We start from the raw sequence: 22,045 nt of genomic DNA, 5'->3' as shown, positions 1-22,045 counted from the left end.
GAAGTTCTTGGAGTGTGGGGAGACTCCAAGGAGTCTCCTGGCTTTTAAAAAATTCAACTGTTGACTTTATCTTGATGCTGGTAACTAGACCACTGGATCTGGTGGGTCAGGTTTGCGTAGGAGGCATCTCCCTAAGGCAGCAGTCATCATCAACCCCTCTTGGCTCATACACGCTCTGCTGACACACTTTGTCCCATATCCATTGCTTTAAGCATAGAAACCTTGTTTGTTGCTTATTTAAAGCCTGAGTTGTATGAGATATTAGGAAGTACACTGCTACACTAAACTTAATATTTCAGTTTTTTGGTGAAACTTATTGTCCTGAGAAGTGTGATTGGAGAACAGCCTGCAGAAAAGTCGATGCTCCTGCATGGTGAGTTGGAGAAGAGGCTGCTGGGAAGGCCCGAAGAAACAAGGCCTCCAAATGAGTGATGGAGGCTCATTTGGCCATTCTGAGGTCAAGCATCATGCTGAGCGTTTTAAAAGCAATATAAAACGATGGAGGGATGATGTAATGGATATAGGTGATCTTTGGCTACCCACCACCCTTTTCTCATTTATTCTGATGAGCTCCCTCCATCAGGTGCTTTGTTTGCTGCTGACCCCACTGTCAAGTCCAGGAGTGGGCACTTGATCTAGGTCTAAGTGGTTCATTATCCCCCTGGGTATAGTGATTGGTTCAGGCTTCAGGAAGAGGAATGGGCTCAGAGTCAGTCAGAGAGAATCCTTGGTTCAGGGTAGGACAGACTGAGGAAGAGAGTCCCTCTCTTTCTTCTGAGGTGCCTAAGGAGGAAGGACTTTGCAGGCTGAAACTGTTGGCTAGCCCCTTGCCATCCTGGGTAGAGGTGGGGACATCTATCCAGAATGGAGCAATGCAGAGGAGGCTTCATGTGAACTGTGTCCTGATGATGTTTTGAAACTTTTCATCTGACTATGCCTGAAACCAAGCCTGCAGGTGATATTTTCAGTAATGTGAGCTAATATATCACCCCCACCCCTTTATTTTGCTTCAGCCATTTTGAGCGTGGGTCTCTGTTACATGCAACAGAAGGACTCTTACCTTGTTATTACAGAAAATTACGAGGAGATTACAAGAAAAATTCGAGAGATAGGAAGAAATTAAAAGGGAAAATGTAATTTAAATATAATATTTAAATCTCAATAAAGAGGTTGAGAGGTAAAATGATAAATAGATGATTTAAAATAAAGATATAAAGTCAAAGATTAAAAATATAAAAGTAAGAGATAAAAGATTAACATAAAAAGCTAGAACCCATGATATGGATGTTTAAAATATAAAAGTAGCAGAGATTAAAGATTAAGAAAAGGAATTGAGAACAAACTGAGTATTAAATTTTAGATGTAATAAAAATGATAATGGGGGAATACTTTACAACAATCTTAAGGATTAGGAAGATAGGAAAAAGAAAACAGTTCAAAGCAATTCAGTGAGAAAATCCACAAAGTTCATGGCACTGAAAATGTTCTGTTGCTGGGATGCCATTCATTGAGGGCAAAGAGCCTAAATATAGTACCTGTAGTTTATTTCTAGGTCTGCTAGAACCTGAATGAAAAACAACAAAAAGTGTCCTGACACGAATGAAGGCCTATGAGGTTTAAATTATTGCCCTATTCATTCTACCCCCATTACAAAAATTATTTCACAACTGCCTGGGCAAGCTACTACAGCATTGTAATTTAGTAGACAAGGTCACTTCCCCACAACCTCTGTAAGGATATGACATTACTTCTTAGGCAGAGAGCCTTTAAATTGAGCAGTTACCTTTAGATAGGCAGGGTATGTCTACTTAGTACTGACATACTAGAAAACCTCTGGGAAGGAAAAGTATCCATCTCCCATTCTTGGGAAATTTAAAAAGCGAGCGTCCCTCCACACCCGTCTCTCCCCACCATCACCACCACACACACAAGAAGTACTCGTCCAATTCTTTATTGACTGGTCTGAAAACTTGGCACACTGTGCAGAGAGGCCACAGAGCATAATTAAAGTCAATTAGACAATTGGCAGGAAGGCAGGAAGTGACTGGATAAATTCTTTCAAGCTATTTCCCTTTAAAGAAGAAATAACTGGAGAAAATATGTAAGTAATAAAATAGCCCGGCCATAACTGCCAAACATTCATAAAACTATTTTTGATTCCACTTGGTTTGTGAGTATAGGATGGCTGATTTTCACTTTGTTTTCAACAGTCATTCAGTTCTTGAAATGCTAAAAAAGAGCGAGACTCCATATGCAATAGAAATGCAAAAAAATTTACACAGTTTTTACGCAGTCAATATTTTTAGTTAAGATTCAGATAGAAAAATAATTTAGTTCAAACTGAGAACAGAAATCAATAGGAAAAGTATTGGTAAGATCTTTCTAATCTCTTAGCAAGGTAAGAAACGGTAAAAAGTAAAATCTCATATCCCTGAAAACTAGGGAGACAAAAGCACAACTTCATGTTGTGATGCCAGAACAATGTGAAATACAAAATTGCATCATTTTATTCCTTTTGAAAAATTTAATTTAGAATATTCAGGAAAATGTTAATTTACAAAAACAATTTTTTTTCCTGTACTAGAATTTATCGTGCATACAGTGTCAGTTTGTTTCCTGGAGGAAGTGTTATTTGAAATAATTTACTGACAGTTCATATGTTTTATGAAATTTATTCAAAAGAAATATCTGAGTCTTTTCAAAGGCAGAGAATTAAGGAAATTTATTTTTGTTTTACAGGAAATGCACTTGGCTCAGAAAAATAAAGATCAATTCTGATCATTAGCGTGTAGTATCAAAGTGCTATTTATAGCACCTCCAAAGAACATAAGTAGCTTACCTCTTTTCCTCCATTTAAAAACTCTTAAATGAAACACTTGGATTAACAGCTTGAATTATTATGACTTTTCAGTAGGTTACTAATCCCTGGGATTCAAATAGTGAAACCACATCTCCTCTTCCCACCCCAGCAGTCCCTTATGTTTTCATCAAGAATTTCAAGTTGAAGGAATTCCACCTAATATTTTCCTAATACCTGCAGCCATTTGTTTAACAACATAAACCATTATTTAGAAATTTTATACATTAATTTTTAGCATTCTTTTTGTTATTGATTTTAAGAACATAATTGTAAAATTTTGTTTTTCCTCTAAGTATTAAAAAAGTGCCTTGATGTTATATTTAAGATCTTCTCATCCAGTCTTTCATCCTAAAAGAAAAAGAATTCAAAACAATACTTTTCAGATTAAGTAAGGATTAAATGGGCTTTGTTCCTCACTATCTGGGTAAATTTGAGGCTGAATTTAACCTTAGGTTTCTTACTGATTAATATGTACCACCAGCAAGTTTGGTCACTTAATGATCAATTTCAAAAATAAACCAATGATTTTTAACACTTTTATCACTACTGAGCTATCAGAAGACAGAATTACACAGATGGCATAGCACAAAACTCATATGTATAGTTTAATTTTGGAATTTAAAGAATGTCTTAGGATGGAAAATAAAATAAACAATTAGATACAATTGTTTAAAAAACTAGTAGTGTTTTCAGAAATTGTATGTTGTGGATATAAAACTTCTGGATATTTGAGTTTTTTTTTCATTTTTAATCTGTGTGACTGCAATGGAAAATGCAACTATAATGAAAAATCCTTGATAAGGCCATTTCTAGTACCAGTTTGATGACTCTTCTAATGAAAACATTTACAAAATAGCTTTCTAATATACAGGAATTAAGACAAATTGAACATAATATAATTATTCTTTGTAAATTTATTTATTTTTCTTTATTGTTAGTTTTTCTAATTGTGACCTAATCTTTATATTATTTCAGTAACATGTTGAAATAAAAAAAAATAAAAAATAAAAGGAGGGGCAATTCGTATCATCTATTATTTATACCTTATCCATATATCACCTTGTAAATGATTATCTTTTATGATTTTATGAATGAGTTTTGACACAATAAGCACAGGAGAGTGTGGAAGGAGATGAGCGTGTGATGGTGTGGCATTCATGTCTTTGGGAGAATTGGTTGAATCAACTGGAGTTACTTAAGCTCAAGAAAGAAAAATATTTTGGGGTATGGGTAGAGATACAATAGCTAACCCACAGTGTTTGAAGAGTTTTCATTTGGAACTCATTATTTGTAGCTCTAGAGGACAAGACTAGGACTAATGACTGGATTTTACAGGGTGACAAAATTCAGTTTAATTATAAGAAACTTTGGAAGGTATTGTCTTTCAAGACATCAAGAAGGAACAGATATTCTTTATCTTATACAAATTATTTCAGAGAATAGAAAAAAAGGGAAGGCTATCCAAAACATAATAAGAGGCTATTACAGTCTTGATACCACAACCGAACAAAGACAATTACAATAAAAAAATTATAGAACAATTTTATTTATGAACAGAGGTCTAAAAATCTTAAAAAATAGCTAATCAAACCTAACAGTGTATGTAAACAGATAACATATCAGGAACAAGTAAGGTTTAGCGTTTATCCTAGGAAAGCAATGATTGTTTGACATCAGAAAAATTTAGTAAACTAACCTAATAAATTAATAGATTAAAGGAGAAAAATTGTATGTTTACTTCAGTTGGAAAAAAAGCACTTGATAGTAACTGGATAAAATGTATTACCCAAACACACAATAAATATTATTCTTAATTAATGAAAGTAGAAATATAATAATTAAAATTGGGAACATTATAAAGATAGCTTATATCTCCGTTTCTGTTCAAATTATACTGAGGCTGTTGTCAGTAAAAGAAAATAAGCAAAAATTTTAATTATTAACAAACAAAATGAATGTCTACAAAAGGAAAAAAACCTGAAAGAATTAATTGATAAAATATTAGGCTTGGAAGAGGATGTGAAATGGTTGAGTGCCTTCTTCCCACATGGGAGGTTCTGGGTTCTGTTCCTGGTGCCTCCTAAAAGACAACAACAGCAACAAAAAACAACAAGCAAACAAATGAAAAAACCGCTCAGGGAGCCCATGTGGCTCAGTAGTTGAGCACCAACTTCCCACAGATGAGATCCTAGATTCAATCCCCTGCCCTGGTACCTCAAAAAAAAAAAAAAAATTAGGCTTAATAGAGTTGGTCAAGGGTTCCAGATACAAGATTAGTAAACTAGAAGCACTAGCTTTCTTTTAAAATAGCAATAGCCAGCCTAGATAATGAATGGAAAATACCTGTTTTGGTTATTTATTGCTGCATAACAATCACCTCAAAAGTCAGTTGCTTCAAACAAAAACCATTCTACCATCACTCTCCATGCTGGATTTTGATGAGTATTCATTTTTTCCATATGCTGTCAGGTGGTACTTTGGTCATCTGGAGGCTCAACTGGATTGGAATGTCCAAGATGGCTCATTAGCATGGGCAGTACTTGATGCAGGATGGTGGTTGGTAGTTCAACTGAGACTCCTTTATGAAATACCTATATATGTCTTCTTTCTATGTCTTGGGCTTCTCACATCATGGCATTGTTTCCTGAGAGAGAGTGTTCTAAGAGCAAGTGTTCCAACAGAGCAAGCAGACAGTGAAAGATTTCTTATGACCCAGCTTCAGAAGTCACACAGTATCATGACATAGACATATCATAGCATATACATAACAAAGGATCAGTATATAGACAGTTCCTATAAATCAATAAGGAAAAACACAACCCAGTAGGAAAATGAGCAGGAGATATGAACAGGCAATTAAACTAGCCTAGGCAAGATACAACAACACAGTAGTTCTGTATCCCAAACTACTCGAGTGGTCAATAAAGATATGAAAAAATGATCAACTTTCCTAACAGTCAGAGAATTGAAATTGAAAGCATAGAATTGACAATTGAAAAATGAGAACATTTCTGTTGGGGATTTCTTAATCTGTGTTCCTGTGGTTATGAACCCATTTGTAAATAGGACTTTTGAAGATGGTATTATTTGTTATGGTGTGTACTCATTTGTGAATAGATCTTATTTAAGTGATGCCAGATTGAATCAGGGTGGACCTTCCACATGACTGAAATTCTTATAAGGGGAAGAAATCTGGACAGAGAAATAGATGGTTGAGCAGGAGATGTGGAAGCTAGATGGAGAAGCATGTTACAGAGGCAAAGATGCAAGCCAAAGAACTCAAAGTATTGTGGCAAGCCAGAACCAGAATGCTACAAACTCCAGAAGAAAGCATAGTCTGTTGAGATCTTGATTTTGGATTTCCAGGCTCCCAAACCATGAAACACTAAATTCTTATTGTTCAAGCCCACCCATTGTGTGGTATTTATTATGGCAGCCCTAGGAAACTAAGAATTTCATACTTGTTGTCAACAAGTCTAAAAATATTGCCTGCCCCTATCAATACAGTGGAGTGAGATGCTTCAGGGCCCCATTCCCCTACAGAAGCTTTGTATAACTAACAAGAACTGTGTATTAGTCAGCCAAAGTGTGGATGTAAAATACCAGAGATCTGTTGGCTTTTATAAAGGGTGTTTATTTGGGGCAGAAGCTTACAGTTACCAAGTCATAAGGCATAAGTTACTTCCCTTACCAGAGTCTGTTGCCAAGTATTGGAGCAAGATGGCTGCCACGTCTGCAAGGGTTCAGACTTCCTGGGTTCCTCTCTTCCCAGTGCTTGCTGCTCTCTGGGCTCAGCTGTTCTGCTCTCTCTACAAGGCCAGTTGTAAACTATAAGGTGAATGATTCTTCTCTCTTCCCAGGGCCTCTGCCGTGTGTCTAAGGATGCCTTCTCTCCTTCCTCATTGATCTGCGACTCTGTGTGTTTACTTCTCAAGGCTCCAATATCAAAACTCTAATTCCTCTGCTCTGCTGTGTAGTTTTCTTTGTGAGTCCCAGGGACAACTTACTGACATGGCCCAATCAAAGCCTTAATCATGATTTCATCAAGTAAAAGTTAAACCTCTGAATCCAATCCAATCCAATATGCCCAGAGGAACAGACCCATTTACAAACATAACCCAATGTCTATTTTTGGCATTCATAATTTCAAACTGCCACAAACTGGCAGAAGCATCTTTCTAAAAGCTCCAGAAAATATTTAAAGAATTTCAGTAACAGGGTGAAAACTGAATCAAGAAAAAAGCCACATACAAGTGGTAGGGGAAAATGGCAGAAGAGGAAGCTCCAGGAATTAGCCCCTCCACCAAAATAACTATCAAATAGGCAGGGACTATCTGAGTCAACTATTTAGAAACTCCAAAGTCCAATAGAACACTGTACAGCAACCACAGAAGAGTGGAAGGAAGAGTCTGGCAAATTGTGGTAAATACTAGTGAACTACCCTCCCAACACAGTGGCAACCATCCACTCATCCTGCAGATGTAAGGAACCGTTTTGCTTGCAGTTGTAGATATTCTGTTTTTTGGGATGGGATTTGTCCATCACCATCATTTTGTTAGTTGTCCTGGGTGAGTCTGAAGAACTGGAGAGTAGGTGTTGGCTGCAACTCTTGAGATTTAGGGCTCAACTGGCATATGAACAGATTGAAGATTTAAGTCTCTGAGGCAGATATTATATGGGTATAATGATAATTATAGGTTCAAATAAAAGGGGTAGAAGAATCACGAGTAGGGAAATTATAAATGAGTCTAACTCTGTTATAATATATTCCAAAATAAGGCTGACTGACAGGGTGCTGAGTTCATGGGGCTGTGTGCTTCACCTATAGGGTGTGGATATCGCTAGAGCCCCCTGGAGCACTTTTGTTTGAGGCTTTGTTTATTGCGGCAGCTTGTGAGATCTGCCTAAAACTTGCATAAAGGGACTTCCTCTTCGATGCTGGGATTATTTAAAAGTGGTGATAAATTCCCTCAGCTTTTGTTTATCTGGGAATGTCTTACTCGCTCCCTCAGTTTTGAAAGACTGTTTTGCTGAATGCAGAATTCTTGGGTGGCGAATATTTTTCTTTCCATTCTTTAAGTATATTATCCCACCATCTTCTGGTCTTCATGGTTTCTGATGAGAAATTGGCACTTGATCTTATTGAATCTCCCTCGACATGTAATTGTGTTCTCACCAAAAAGTACACCACTTCCAGGCCTGCCCATAAAACATCCTTCACGATCTACCTCTCTCTTCCTTCTCCTTTCTTATGGCTAGAAGGTGGTAAAGCTATATGATATAAGAAGTCCAGACAATTGAGTTCTCTGCTTGAAGGAAAACCACCCAGGAGACCTCCTGATCAAGGATATCTCCTTTAGATTTTTCAAGAACTAGAGAGAAACCTTCACTGGGTTAAGCCATTGAGATATGGGTGTTTATTTATTACTATAGCCTAGCCTAACTTGACTAATGTGTATGCCTTAAAAGACAAAGAAAATGATGGAAAGTCATTAGTGAAGACTAGTAAATTATAATTATTCAATTGCTGGAATCTGGGAGAAATGTCCACTATTTGCAAAACCTTTAGCATTGGATTGAGAAATATGATTGGTGTCCCAAGAATATGTTGGCACTGGGTTTCAGAAAACCTGCTGACTTAAAAGATGGTAGAAAGATGATCTACCCCTCCCCACTGTCTGTCCTGGCTCAGGAATGCAAAGACACTGCCAACCAAAACCAGAACAACTATTCTGCTACTCCTACAGCGCAGCTTTCAAAGCAGTTTTTGAAGGCTGATCCTTCCTCCTCCATCTCCATCCTATCATTCTCATTTTTTTTTTTTTTTTTTTAGGAAAAGCACATTAAGATATACTTGAAATCTTTTTTGTGACTGTGGAGCAAGTTGCTACACCATATGTCACGGGAACACAGGCTCAGGCACAATAGAAACTTTCAGAAAATGACCATTTTATTACTTGCACAGCACAAAGCGTCCAAATGAGTAGGGAAAGAGTTCCCATTGTGGCCTCTCTCCCTGGGAATCCAAACTGCTTGGGTCACTGTAGGTGAACGGCAGCTCCACATGTCGCACTTTGTGTCAGATGGGAGAGGCAAATCTGTGCAGCCAAAGATGGGGTATTTATATGACCCAGGGGCAGGGGCTTCCAATGAGAGTTCCTGCCCTGATAAGCAGGTGGGGTTGCTTGTTCCTGGATTCCAGGTTCATGTCATGGAGAGGCCCTTTTAGATGTAATGTCTCCTGGGCTGTATAATGGAAACATACTGAAACAATAGGAAAGGAGATAGGTGGGGGCAGGCAAGGGCTAGGAGATGGCCACTGAGTTTGTGTCTGTGACTTCCCCAGCAAAATTAGCTTCCTGAATCCTTTCACCCTTCCCTATTTCTGTGCTCTGAAGATTGTCTATTTATTCTGTCCACACTGCTATATTTTTACATGTGCCTTTGTCCCAAAGCAATATATAATAATATAGGGTGTTTTAAAAATATTTACATAAATGCTACTAGACTGGCCCTATGAGAGATACTAAAGAGAGTTCTGCAGGAAAGAAAAAACAATAGACAATAGATCAAAACCACATGAGGAAATAAAGATGTCTGAGAGGGTAATGACATAGTATATAAATATCAGTACTAATGTATTTTTGGTTTGTAATTCCAGTTTTTACTTCCTACAGGCTCTAAAAGGAAAATGCTAAAATATAATGATATAATAAAGCAGTGGTTTTTGACTCATAATGTATAAATGTGCAATTTGTGACAAGAACTGCATTAAGGTGAGGGGACAAAGGGGTATAAGGATATAGTTTGCATAACTCCTCACTTACATTTGGTATTCACTATTTTTTATTTTACTTATTCTGATAGGTATGTAGTGATATTTCATTTTGGTTTTAAGTTGCATTTCCCTAATGGCTAATGATATTGCTCATTGTGAAATTTTATCTTTACTTTTGATGTTTGTGTATATTCATTGCTAGTATATAGAAATACAATTGAATACTGTATTATCAGGTCACATTGCTGAATTCACTTGTTAGTTCTAGGATGTGTTCTTGAAACTCTTTGGGGTTTTCTACATAGGAAAACATGCTATCCTGTCATAGTGGTGCCTTTATTTCTTCCTTTCTGATCTGTGTGCTTTTTATTTCCTTTCCTTGTCTCATGGCACTGGCTAGACCTTTCATCACTATGTTGAATAAGAGAGGTGAGAGCAGATATCCTTACCTTGTTCCCAATCCTAAAGGGAAAGCATATATTACATTTTGCTATTGTTGTGTGGGATGATCTATAAATGTTGACTAGATCCTGTTGGTTGATGGTGTTGTTGAGTTTTATATCATTGCTGTCTAGTTATTCTATCAACTTCTGAGAGAAGGGTATTGAAGTCTCCTACTATAATTGTGGATTTTTCTATATTTCCTTTTAGTGCTACCAATTTTTTGCTTCACATACCTTGCAGCTTTGTTGTTTTGTACATACACACTGAGAATTATGGCATCCTTTTGGTTTGATTGACCCTTTTTATCAATATATAATATCCTATTCTATCTCTGGTAATTTTCCTTGCTCTGAAGTATATTTTGCCTGATATTACTATAGCCACTCCTGATCTATTTTAATTAATGATTTCATGATATAAGCTTTTGCATTATTTTATTTTAAACCTGCTGATATCCTTATATTTGAAGCGAATTTCTTTTTTTTTTTCAAATTCTACTCAATTTATTCATTTTTTTAAAAGATATTACATTAAAAAAAATATGAGGTCCCCATTCACCCCCACCGCCCCCACCCCATCACTCCCCACCCAATAACACTCTCCCCCATCATCATGTCACATCCATTGTGTCTGGTGAGTACATCTCCAGGCATCGCTGCACCCCATGTCCCGTGTTCCACACCATAGCCCACACTTTTCCATGTTCCATCCAGTGGGCCATGGGAGGACATACAACATCCGGCAATTGTCCCTGGGGCACCACCCAGGACAACTCCAAGTCCCGAAAATGCCTCCACATCTCTTCTCTTCCTCCCTTTCCCTGCACCCAGCAGTCACCATGGCCACTTTTTCCACATCAATGCCACATTTTCTCGATTATTAACCACAATAGTTCATGAATAGAATATCATTAAATCCACTCTGATCCTTACTGTATTCCTCCTTCCTGTGGACCTTGGCTTGGTTGTGTCCATTACACATCTATGTCAAGAGGGGGTTTAGATTCCACATGGATATTGGATGCAATCCTCCTGCTTTCAGTTGTAGGCACTCTAGGCTCCATGGTGTGGTGGTTGACATTCTTCAACTCCATGTTAGCTGAGTGGAGTAAGTCCAATAAATCAGAGTGTAGGAGATGTAGTCTGTTGAGGTCAGGGCCTGGCTATCATATTGTCAGTCCAGAGATTCAAATCCCCTAGATATATCTTAAGCCCCAGCACCAACTACAATTCCAGTAAAGTAGCATGAAAGGCTTGTGAAAAGAGATCCCATCTGAGTCCAGCTCCATCACACAGAAACACCAGCTCCAAAGAAGGGCCAACTGACATGGCAGTGAACCCCATCTGCCATGACCATAGAACCTGTGGGTCTCTTTAGCCCTCAAAAGGACCAATACCTGGGGTTGTATCTACTTTATCTGTCTCTGAGACTCTGCTCAGGTGTGCATAAGGGCAATCCTTCTGACAACCTCCAGACTCTTTTTTAGAGACTCATAGCCATATAAACTCATTTGTCCTTTCCATTTCCCCCTTAATTTAGGTCAAACAGCATTTTTAACTCCTGTTATTATATGTAGACAGGGATATTCTGCTGGTCTGGGTTGAACCTTTAATTCAAGGTCATTTTCTAGTTGCATCATCAGCTGGTACTTGGTAGTGATCCCTTGGTGCCAGGGAGGCTCATCCCCGGTGTCATGTCCCACGCTAGGGGGAAGGCATTGCATTTACATGCTGAGTTTGGCTTCGAGACTGGCCACATTTGAGTAACACAGAGGCTGTCAGGAGGGAACTCCTAGGCACAGTGCTACTCTAGGCCTTGTTCTTATTTCAGGCGTATAGGCTCACAAGCATAGTCATTAGTATCAGGGGCTCACTGTTGGACCCTCATTCCTTCCTGATCCTTACCGTTGCACCTGGGGGACTGCCGCTGGTCCCCTAGGGACCACAACAGAGGCCCCCCCCCCGCCAGTAATCCAGTACACCCCCAGCTGTTGTTTTTAATTGTTTCCACTATGAGTATATCCAAACATTTCCATGCCCCCTGGACATATGCCCTGTATAACTCCCTGTCAACCATATATCGCCTGTCCATAACATCCCATACCAGTATTCCTCCACTGCCATTGTTGAACCACTCTGTGATCATAAGCTTCCTGAAAAGTGAAGCCCAATATAATACCAGGTTCCCTTACCAGTAAAATGGAATATAGCGATGAGTTTAAAGGTTAGATATAGAATACATATTGATTTGGAAAAATTCTACATCCTATCTTTTTCTTTTCTTTTTTCCTAATTATTGAGCTTCTCTTCACAGGAGCCCTAGATCATAGTAGTTCATATAAACAATATACAGTACTCCCACACATCCACCATAAAACCTTTTCCCTTCCACAGTGATAATCTTTTAACTTATTCATATATTTACTGAAACTGATGTACAGACTCCGAGACAATAGCTTTCGAACAAGGTGACATCTGTGCTTACATTGTGGTCCATACTTTAGGATATACAGTTTTCTAAATTTTTTAGTTATCCTATGTTTTACATTATGGTTTACATTATTAGTCTGTCGTCCCCTATATGTTTTTGGTGTAATACTACATGTTTATATTCATCCTTGTGTACTCTCACGAAACTCCTCTCTTGCCCCCACATTTACCTTGGTTCCATCCATTCAACATCCATTTTCCCCTCCCCTTGGGGCCCACAGTGACAGCCAATCTCCATTTCCCGAGAAGCCACATCCAGAGATACTTGCAACAGTGTTCAGGGCCTGACTTGCTCAACTGCCCTAATGCCCTGGGAGCCAACCTTTCTCTCGAGAGATACAGTTCCCTCTATTTGATGGCATTAGTCCTCCCCAGGATGTGGGTTCACCCCCACTCTCACTACTTGGGTCTCTACCCAATGGTACAACCCACCCTGGCAAAATGAGCATTCAGACATTCCCCAGGAGTCTGTCCTGCGTCAGACCATCCCCTCCGAGCATCCTAAGCAGGTAACCCTCCTAATTATATTTTGATACAATTTTCTCAGCATTTTACTCTCCACCAACACCTGACACTCTCCTATGTTCATATATTGCCCCTCCCTCCCCCCAATTTTTTGGGCAATATTACCCCTTCGCCCATCCCCAGCCCCCCTCAAACCCGCAAAGCCCCACCCAAAGGCAACCTCTTGCCCCCATTTTATCTCTTCTTTGTGCTCATACTTACCGCCAGCTCATCATAGATTTCACCCCTGCAGACGTCAGCTCACATCCTTCCTCCACCCCCCGATTTCCTGTAAGCCTATCTTCCAGTCTCTAGCTCTCTGAGGCAGCTTGCTTATTTCATATCATTGAGGTCATGTAGTATTTGTCCTTCAATGCCTGGGTTGCTTCACTCAACATAAGGTTCTCAAGATTCATCCATGTTATCACGTGTGTTTGTAGTGTATTTGTTCTTAAAGCTGAGTAGTATTCCATTGTATGTATATACCACATTTTATTGATCCACTCATCTGTTGATGGGCATTTGGGTTGATTCCAACTTTTGGCGATAGTGAACAATGCTGCTATGAACATTGGTGTACATATATCAGTTTGTGTCCTTGTTTTCAGTTCTGCTGGGTATATACCCAGCAGAGGTATTGCTGGGTCATATGGCAAATCTATGGTTAGTTTTTTGAGAAACCGCCAAACTGTCCTCCAGAATGGTTGGATCCTTCTGCATTCCCACCAGCAGTGGATGAGTGTTCCCATTTCTCCACATCCTCTCCAGCATTTGTATTCTTCTGTTTTTTTTTTACAGCTGCCAAACTTATGGGAATAAGATGGTATCTCATTGTAGTTTTGATTTGCATTTCCCTGATAGCTAGAGATTTGGAGCATTTTTTCATGTGCTTTTTAGCCATTTGTATTTCTTCTTTGGAGAAGTGTCTGTTTAAATCTTTTTCCCATTTTTTAAATGGGTTGTTTATCTTTTTATTTTCAAGATATATGAGTTCTTTATATATGCAAGTTATAAGTCTCTTATCAGATATATGGTTGCCAAATATTTTTTCCCATTGTGTGGGTTCCCTTTTTACTTTCTTGACAAACTCCTTTGAGGTGCAGAAGGCTTTAATTTTGAGGAAGTCCCATTTATCTATTTGTTCTTTTGCTGCTTGTGCTTTTGGTGTGATATTCGTGAAGCCATTTCCTATTACAAGGTCCTGTAGATGTTTCCCTACACTGCTTTCCAAGGTCTTTATGGTCTTGGCTCTTATATTTAGGTCTTTGATCCATCTTGAGTTGATCTTTGTATAAGGTGTGAGACGGTAATCCTCTTTCATTCTTCTACATATGGATATCAAGTTCTCCAGGCACCATTTGTTGAATAGGCCATTCTCTCCCAGTTGAGAGGGTTTGGTGGCTTTATCGAATATTATATAGCTATATATATGAGGTTCTATATCAGAACTTTCAATTCGATTCCATTGGTCTGTGCGTCTCTCCTTATGCCAATAACATGCTGTTTTCACTACTGTAGCTTTGTAGTATGTTTTGAAGTCAGGAAGTGTGATTCCTCCAATTTCATTTTTCTTTTTCAATATGTCTTTGTCTATTCAGGGCCTCTTTCCTTTCCAAATAAATTTCATAGTTAGTTTTTCTAGTTCCTTAAAGAAGGCTGTGTTGATTTTTATTTGGATTGCATTGAATGTATAGATCAGTTTTGGTAGGATAGACATCTTAATAATATTTAGTCTTCCTATCCATGAACAGGGACTATTTAGACCTTTATTTAGGTCTTCTTTGATTTCCTTGAACAGTCTTGTATAGTTCTCAGTGTATAAGTTTTTTACATCTTTAGTTAAATTTATTCCTAAATATTTGATTTTTTAATTTACTATTGTAAATGGTATTTGTTTCTTGATTTCCTCCTGATCTTGCTCATTATTGGTGTACAGAAATGCTACTGATTTTTGCACATTGATCTTATAACCTGCGACTTTACTAAACTCATTTATGAGTTCTAGAAGCTTTGTTGTAGATCTCTCAGGGGTTTCTATGTATAGGATCATGTCATCTGCAAATAATGAAATTTTGACTTCTTCCTTTCCAATCTGAATGACTTTTATATCTGGTTCTTGCCTCAGTGCTCGAGCAAGTACTTCTACGACAATGTTAAATAGAAGGGGAGACAGTGGGCATCCTTGTCTTGTTCCTGATTTTAGAGGGAAGGATTTTAGGATTTCTCCATTGTAAACAATGTTGGCTGTAGGTTTTTCATATATACTCTTTATCATGTTCAAAAAATTTCCTTGTATTCCGATCTTTTGGAGTGTTTTTATCAAGGAAGGGTGCTGTATTTTGTCAAATGCTTTTTCTGCATCTATAGATATAATCGTGATTTTTTTCCTTCAATCTGTTTATATGGTGTATTACATTGATTGATTTTCTTATGTTGAACCATCCTTGCATACCTGGAATGAATCCCACTTGGTCGTGAATGTATAATTTGTTTAATGTGTTGTTGAATACGATTAGCAAGTATTTTGTTAAGTATTTTTGTGTCTAGGTTCATTAGAGAAATTGGTCTGTAATTTTCCTTTCTTGTGGTGTCTTTGTTTGGCTTTGGTACTAGGGTAATGTTGGCATCATAGAAGGAGTTAGACAATGTTCCTTCGGTTTTGATTTTTTGGAATAGTTTCAGCAGGATTGGTGTTAGTTCTTTCTGGAATGTTTTGTAGAATTCACCTGTGAAGCCGTCTGGCCCTGTGCTCTTCTTAGTTGGGAGGTTTTTAATGACTGATTCTATCTCTTTACTTGTGATTGGTTTGTTGAGATCATCAATTTCTTCTTTCGTCAATATGGGCTGCTTATGTGTTTCTAGGACTTTGTCCATTTCCTCTGAATTGTCATTTTTGTTGGAATATAGTTTTTCAAAGTATCCTCTTATGATAGTCTTTATTTCTGTGGGGTCAGTGGTGATATCTCCTTTCTCATTTCTTATTTTGTGTATTTGCATCTTCTCTCTTTTTTCTTTGTTAGTCTCACTAAAGGTTTGTCAATTTTGTTGAGCTTCTCAAAAAACCAGCTCTTGGTCTTGTTTATCTTTTCAAGTGCTTTATTATTTTCTATTTCATTTAGTTCTGCTCTTATCTTTGTTGTTTCCTTCCTTCTTCTTCCTGTTGGATTACTTTGTTGTTTTTTTTCTAATTCCTCCAAATGTGTAGTTAGTTCTTCAATTTTTGCTCTTTCTTCTTTTTTGATATATGAATTTATGGCTATAAATTTCCCTCTCAGTACTGCTTTTGCTGCATCCCATAAATTTTGGTATGTTGTGTTATCATTATCATTTGTTTCAAGGTAGTCATTGATTTCTTTTGAGATTTCCTCTTTGACCCACTGTTTTTCTAAGAGTGTGCTGTTTAATTTCCTAATCATGGTGTGAAATCTGGGCCTCTGGCCCTTGCAAATTTCCAGCTTCACTCCACTGTGGTCAGAGATATTATTTTGTATGATTTCGATTTTTCTGAATTCATTAAGCCTTTCTTTGTGGCCTAGCATATGGTCTATCTTGGAGAATGATCCATGTGCACTTGAGAAAAATGTATATCCTGCTGTGTTTGGGTGTAATGATCTATATATGTCTATTAGATCCAGCTCCTCTAATATACTGTTCAAATATTTTGTTTCTTTAGTGATTCTCTTTTGAGATGTTCTGTCCAGAGTTGATAGTCGTGTATTAAAATCCCCCACTATAATTGTAGTTGCATCTATTCTTTCACTTAGTTTTTCCAGCGTTTGCCTCACATATTTAGAGGCGCCCTTGTTAGGAGCATAAATATTTATGATTGTTCGATCTTCTTGACAGATTGTCCCTTTCACTAATATGTAGTATCCTTCTTTGTCTCTCACAATTGTTTCACATTTAAAGTCTATTTTGTCTGATATTAATATAGCTACTCCTGCCTTTTTTTGGTTATTGTTTGCTTGTATGATTGTTTTCCAACCATTCACTTTCAGCCTCCATGAGTCTCTGGGTCTAAGATGTGTCTCTTGTAGACAGCATATAGATGGGTCATATTTCCTTATCCAATGTCCCAGTCTGAATCTTTTGATAGGTGAGTTTAATCCATTGACATTCAGTGTTATTACTTTCAAGGAATTATTTGTGTTATCCATATTTTGATTGGACTTGTGTTTGTCATATTTTGTTTTTTGTTTTTCCCTTCTCTTTTTGTCTTTTTTGTTGCTCTTACACTCTCCTCCAGTTCTGCCTGTCCTGCTTTTTCCTTTCTTCCTGCAGAACTCCCTTTAGAATTTCTTGAAGGGGAGGTTTCTTGTTGGCATACTCTTTCAGTTTCTGTTTATCTGTGAATATTTTGAACTCTCCATCATTTTTGAATGCTAGTTTAGCTGGATAGAGTATTCTTGGTTGCAAATTTTCTTCTTTTAGTACCTTGACTGTATCATACCACTGCTTTCTTGCTTCCATGGTTTCAGATGAGAAATCAGCACTTAATCTTATGGAGCTTCCCTTGTATGTGATGGTTTTCTTTTCTCTTGCTACTTTTAGAATTTTCTCTTTGTCTTGAGCATTGGATAATTTGACAAGTATATGTCTTGGGGTGGGCCTGTTGGGGTTTATGACAATTGGGGTGTGCTGTGCTTCTTGGATATGTACATCTGTCTCTTTCAGTAGATTTGGGAATTTTTCAGCCATTATTCCTGCAACACTCCTTCTGACCCCTTTCCCTTCTCTTCTCCTTCTGGGATGCCTCTAATATGTATGTTTGAGCGTTTTGCATGGTCATTCAGGTCCCTACATCCTAGCTGGATTTTTTCTATCTTTTTATCGACCAATTCTACTATCTATTTGATTTCCGATGTACTGTCTTCCACATCACTAATTCTCTGCTCTGCCTCTTCTAGTCTGCTGATATTTGCTGCAAGTGTATTTTTGATTTCTTGAACTGTGGTGTTCATTCCCATCATATCTGTTATCTTTTTGTGTATGTCTGCAATTTCCCCTCCAAGTGTTGTCTTCATGTTGCTAACCTCTTCCTTTACTTCATTAAATTTGTCGGTGATACATGTTCTGAAATCTTTAATTACTTGTGCAAAGTTCTACTCCCCTTCTTGGTTTTTAGTTTGTTCATTGGATTCAGCCATGTTTTCCTGATTACTGGTTTGGTTTGTAGATTTTTGTTGCTGTCTGGTCATCATTTTATCTTGACGGGTTTAATCAGTTCCCTTAGCTTCTTTGTCTAGTCTTGGGGATTAATTAGCTGTGGTTTTTGTGTAAGTGTTATATCTTCTCTTTGTCACTTTGTTCTTCTTATTCTAATTTCTTATTGCTGGTTGAGTTCACTTTAAAGGAAAGTATTAGGGCCAGGGAAAGGGAATTGTGTAAGCAAGGAAAAAGTGTAAAGTAGTATTGGTGATAAATGTTATCAGAGCAACAATATGAGATCTGGGAGGATGGATATTAGATTCATGTAAGTTGTGTAGAGTTATAGCAGTAGGTAGAGTACCTATAATGAGGTAGTTGACTGAATATGGGAGCAATATGGTATGAATTAAAAAGCTATTGTTTTTGTGTGAGAGAGAAAGAGAAAAGAAAGGCAATAGTTTCAAGAGTGGATAAAAGACCAAAAACAAAACAAAGGTATTAGAAATTAAGAGTTAGACACTTTGGGGATCAAAGAAAGGGAGGTGGGATATAGGAGAGATAGTAGATGATGGGGGATATCAAGATGTAGGGGAAAGGGGATAGTGTAGGTAGCCAAAATCAATTCACACAGAAATGAGGCAGCAGAGGATGAGGAAACCCAGCTGTCCCTGCAGCGCCGATTGTATAATTAAGATAAAATAAAATAAGAAGAAAATGAGGGACAAGAGAGAGAAGAAAAAAAAAAAAAAAAAGAGAAGAAAGGAAGAAAGAAAACAGGAGTGGGTAAAGGGAGGGGAACAAGTAGGGAAAAGGAAAAAAAGATATAGAACAACCACAACAACAACAACAACAACAACAACAACAACAAACCCTAAATAACTGAAAAAAAAAATAGCAACAAAAAATACAAAAAAAGACTTTGGGGGATACTCTGGGAGAAAAGTCTATGAGGTAATGCAATGTTAGCAATCAGGACATTAAAAAAAATAAAAAATAAAATAAAAAGAAAAATAAAACAAAAGAAAAAAGAAAAAACGCAAACATTGAGGGCTAGGACATTCAAGGACCTCAGATGGACCTCAGGGTGTGATGGATTCAGGGATGGAAAGTCTGATATATTGAAGACTCAAGAGGTGTGAGTCTCTGGGGTGTGTGCCACCAGGGTTTAGGGGACTCAGGCCTGGCAACCTCAAATCTGGTTAACAGGGAGCCTGGGAGTAATGCAGTGCAACACAGCCTTCAGGGATTCCCACAGCTGGTTGCCAGCCCTATGGGTGAGGTCACATCCACAAACTCTATCTTATATGTCTGAACCCCATAATTCACTCACTTACTGGAGTCTATTCTGTGGATGTATCACCAATTCGGCTTCAGGTCACCTCCCACCCTGTAAGCCCCCGGAACGGTCACCTGGGGGTGCCTCTACACTGCAGTCAATTTAATGACGCAGATCAGTAGCCAGGCCCGGGGGTGGGGCTCCAGCCGGAAACGCCAATAACAGAGTCCAAAACCAAAATTCCCACGCTTCACAAAATATTCCCCTAATTGGCTTCCAGACGTCTCCCACCCTGCCAGACCCTGTAAGAGCCTCCTGATGATGTCTCTTTATTGCTAGCAATTTAAGTCCACTGCAGATCGGCAGCTGGGCATGGGGGGGCGGGGCTCTAGGCGGAAGCACTATTATTTGTGTCCGCAATCAAAAATTCCCTGCTTTGCCATAAAACTCCCATTTGTCTCCCCAAATTGGTCTGCAAAGGCCTCCTGTCCTGTTAACCCCCCAATAGCCCCCTCAGGGCTTATGAATTCCCCAGTACCGCAGAGCCTCCAGAAATCGCCACCACAGCACCGGTGCTGCGGCTCCACCCACCCCAGGAGGGAGTGTCCCATGCGCAGCTCCCACCTCCGTGTAATAGAGTCTCAATTATATCTTATCGATGAATTTTCTCTGTTACCTTCCCACCAAATCGATGTCCAGACACCTCCTGCCCTGCAAAAATCCCGAAACAGCCTGGTCCCGAAGAACCTCCAACGCTGCCCAGCTGCTTCTTTGCAGGAGAGATTATCAGGTAAGCTCACTCAGCCACCATCTTGCCCCGCGCCAGATCTGAAGTGAACTTCTTGTAGACAGTATATAGTTGGGCCATTAAAAAAAATCCATTTTTTCAATCCCTGTCTTTTAATTGTTGTATTTAGACCATTTACATTTAATGTAATTATTGCTATGTGAGGGTGTAAGTCTGCCATTTTATTTTTTGTGTTCTCTTTGTTCTGTTTTTTTATCTCCCTGTTTTCTTTCTTATCTCATGTTGGTTATTTGGACAGTTTTCAGAATTCTTTTAAAAAATTTAGCTGTCGTGTTTTTGAGAATCTCTCTCTCTCTCTCTCTTTTAGGTCTCAAGGCCAGGGATTGAACCTGGGACGTGGTACCTCATATGCAGGAACCAGAGCTCAACCACGGAGTCACATTGGCTCCCATGAGTTGTTATTTTCAATTGTTTGCTTGTTCTTTGTTTTTGTTATACATTTTTAGGAGGCACCAGGGACCAAACCTGGGACCTCCCATGTGGGAAGCAGGTGCTCAGCCACTTGAGCTATATCCACTCCTGAAGAATATCTCTTTATATAGCTTTTAAAGTGGTTGATCTATTATATTACATTTAGTAACTTACCATTGTCTACTGATGTTGCTGATTCAAATGTAGAAAGCTTACCTCCCTTTATATACTTTTATTTATCCTCATTTATAATACAATTGTCTTTAATATTTCCTGTATATATATTTAGTACCACTTATAATTTTTGCTTCAATTTAGAAAGTTCAAGAGAAGGAATGCTTATCATATTTACAGTTGTTTCCATTATTATGCTCTTTTTTCATTTTTTTTTTTAAGATTTATTTTATTTCTCTCCCTTTCCCCCTCATTGTCTGCTCTCTTATGTCCATTAGCTCTGTTATCCTGTGTCTGTTTGCACCCTTGGCAGCACTGGGAAACTGTGCGTCTTTTTTTGTTGCGTCATCTTGCTGCATCAGCTCTCTGTGTGTGCGGTGCCACTCCTGGGTGGGCTGTGGTTTTTTTCCCCTTGGGGTGGCTTTCCTTGCAGGGTGCACTCCTTGTGCTTGGGGCACCCCTACGTGGGGGACACCCCTGCATGCCTTGGCACTCCTTGTGCACAGCAGCTCTGCATGTGGGCCAGCTCACCACATGGGTCAGGAGGTCCTGGGTATCAAAACCTGGACCCTCCCATATGGTATGTGGATGCTCAATCAGTTGAGCCATGTCCACTTCCCTCTTCCTTCATTCTTGATTTTCCAAGGTTCTTTCTTTTATTTTATTTTTTTCCCCATTTGGAGAACTTCATTTCATCATTCTTCTAAGGTAGGTCTGTTGATGACAAATATTCTTAGTTTCCTTCATCTGAGAATATCTTGATTTTCCTTTTATTTCTGAAGGATGTTTTTGCTAGATATAGGATTCTTGGTTGACAGTTCTTTCTTTAAGTGCTTGAACAATGTTTGCCACTTCCCCCTCTCTCCATGCTTTCTGATAAGAAATTTGCTCATTCAAATCTTTTTCCCCCTATTGGTAAGATGTCATTTAATTCTGGCTGCTTTCAAGTTATTTTCCTTTTCACTTTTCTTTAATTTTTAGAAAATTCTTTGGGGTTATTCTGCTTGAGATTTGCTCAGCATTTTTTTTTTAAGTCAGTATACGATGATTGAACCTGGCACCTCATGTATGAGAAGCAGGCACTCAACCACTGAGCTATATCTATTCCCTATTGCTCAGCTTCTTGATTCTGTAGGTTTATGTCTTTAGCTAA

General features: G+C 38.4%; 1 long non-coding RNA gene across 1 annotated transcript in view; it reads left to right on the top strand.

The window, feature by feature from the left end:
• The window catches only part of LOC139438862 (uncharacterized), a 49,361-nt gene extending 28,428 nt beyond the window's left edge, over positions 1–20,933 (top strand). Inside the window, exons 3-4 of the long non-coding RNA XR_011648574.1 lie at positions 20,199–20,289; positions 20,615–20,933. This is a non-coding gene — a long non-coding RNA (uncharacterized lncRNA). The remainder of the gene's footprint in view (positions 1–20,198; positions 20,290–20,614) is intronic.
• Positions 20,934–22,045: the final 1,112 nt, after the last annotated feature.

This window comes from Dasypus novemcinctus, chromosome 4, assembly GCF_030445035.2.
Source record: "Dasypus novemcinctus isolate mDasNov1 chromosome 4, mDasNov1.1.hap2, whole genome shotgun sequence".
NCBI classification, from domain to species: domain Eukaryota; kingdom Metazoa; phylum Chordata; class Mammalia; order Cingulata; family Dasypodidae; genus Dasypus; species Dasypus novemcinctus.
The sequence above is the reverse complement of the archived record's forward strand: the minus strand, read 5'-3'. Positions and strand labels throughout refer to the sequence as shown.